This window comes from Otolemur garnettii, unplaced genomic scaffold, assembly GCF_000181295.1.
Source record: "Otolemur garnettii isolate 467f Iridium unplaced genomic scaffold, OtoGar3 scaffold00047, whole genome shotgun sequence".
Classification (NCBI taxonomy): Eukaryota; Metazoa; Chordata; class Mammalia; order Primates; family Galagidae; genus Otolemur; species Otolemur garnettii.
The window spans coordinates 13,303,705-13,305,990 of NW_003852442.1; positions in this window are offsets into that span (position 1 = coordinate 13,303,705).

The following is a 2,286-nucleotide window of genomic DNA, read 5'->3' on the forward strand; positions in this document are numbered from 1 at the left end:
GCTGAGGCAAGTGGATTGCCTGAGCTCACGGATTCGAGTCCGTGAACTGAAGTCGTAAAGAACAAGTTGATCATCTGCCCTTCCTAACTTAATAAATGAACGCCTTTTTTGAGTGCAAGAGGAATATGAGAAAGAGGGAAATTCAGAAAGAAACATTCAGTAAGAGAATAACATGAGAGAAAAAGGCCATAGAGAGGTGGTCCAGAAGGTTTCCCTCCAGAAGCAAAGAGAAAGATGTGATCTGTGTTCCTGAGCAGGTCAACCTGCAGCCTCCATCGGACTTGGTCTTCACTGGTGGGGCATCTGTAGATGTCACACCCGATAGGTTCTACTTTCTTAGACTTGGTGTTTTCTCTATCGTATTCACACACCTCTGAGGTCAAAAGCTGCCCAAGGAACATGTGATTGTTTATGTGACCCAAGGAAATACCTATTTCTCATGGACGCTACATGAATCTGTTTACGTGAAGTTTATCAGAGACTATTTGATAAAACAGACAGTGAACTGCCTCGTGGAACCCTGAGTCCCAAATTCTAGTTTTATTTTGGCACCAACTGAGCAGAAGTTGGCCTCTTTTGGAATGCCCAGCGGGCATTCATGCTTCTCCTTAGTGTGACTTTCCTCCAGAGAGGAGTTTTTACTTTTCCTCTGGCTTTCAGCCTGTGTGGGGATAAGGCTGGAGCTGCTGGCACCACCAGGCCACAAACAGGAAAGAGCCTGAAGAATCATTGCAGTTTCTGGAGGAAGCCATGTCTACTTCAGTTACCTGACTTGACAAAGTCCTTTATTTGTTGTTGTTGTTGTTGTTGTTGTTGAGGATTCATTAAGGGTACAGAGAACCAGGTTATGCTTATTGCATTTGTTAGGTAAAGTCCCTCGTATAATTGTGTCCCACCTCCAAGAGAAGTCCTTTTTTTTTTCTCTTTGCTTAAGAGTTTGTTTGGAATTAACTTTTCTGTCATGTTAAAGTGAGAAAAAAGTCTTTTTTTCTTTTTTTTGAGACAGAGTCTTACTTTGTCACCCTTGGTAGAGTGCTGTGGCATCATAGCTCACAGCAACCTCAGAATCTTGGGCTCAAGCAATTCTCTTGCCTTAGCCTCCCAAGTAGCTGGGACTATAGGTGCCCACTACAACCCCCTGCTATTTTTTTTTTCTTTTAGAGATGAGGTCTTAACATAATTTGCCCAAGTTTATGGAACATTCTTGAGCCTCTGGCTCCTTTCTGTGAAACAGGTGGATTAGATTATGTATTGGGCAGGGATTGTGTTTGGCTGCTAGTAACAAACACCAGGGGCTTAGATATTTCATTTTTTTCATGCAAGATATCTGGAGTTAAGCAATCCAGGGCTAGTCTCACAGTCCCACGACACCATCTAATACTCAGCTGTTTCTACCTATCAGCTTTAGAAGTGGCCCTTGTTCTCATAGTTAGAAGATGGCTGTCACCTATGGCTGCATGTTCTCCTAGGTAAGAGGAGGAAGGAAGGGTAACAGACAAATGGGACCACTATGTTCCCTAGAAGACCCAGACTTACATCTCTTTGGATAGGACTGTGTCACATGGTCTACATCTGAAAAGAAGGCTGGAAAATGCACGGAGTCTTGTAGAAGGGTATAATGATGCTTTGAACAAAATTGGGGGTGAGTTGGCAAAGACAGTGGGGATAATAGATGTTGGGTAGGGCAGCGCCTGTGGCTCAAAGGAATAGGGCACCAGCCCCATATGCCGGAGGTGGCAGGTTCAAACCCAGCCCTAGCCAAAAACAGCAAAAAAAAAAAAAAATAATAAATAAAGATGTTGGGTAGACAATGACAGTCAAGGTAACCTCCCTCTGAAACTGTCTTTTTTGTGTTCTTTCCATTTTATTTTGCTTAGTCATTTCTTTCTTTTTTCTTTCTTTTTTTTTTTTTTTAAGACAGAATCTCACTTTGACACCCCTGGTAGAGTGCTATGGCATCATAGCTCACAGCAACCTCAAACTCTTGGGCTCAAATGATCCTCTTGCCTCAGCCTCCCAAGTAGCTCGGACCACAGGTGCCTGCCACAACACCTGGCTATTTTTTAGAGACAGGGTCTTGCTCTTGCTCAGGCTGGTCTTGAACTCCTAAGCTCAAGCAATCCACCTGCTTTGGCCTCCCAGAGTGCTAGGATTACAGGCATGCATTTCTTTCTTTTCTTTTCTTTTCTTTCTTTTTTTTAAGGTAAGCATGAAACAAAGTTTACCGAGAAAGAGAAACATAGGTTTACAATGTAAGAGCAAGATACAGGCTTAAAGAGCAAGATA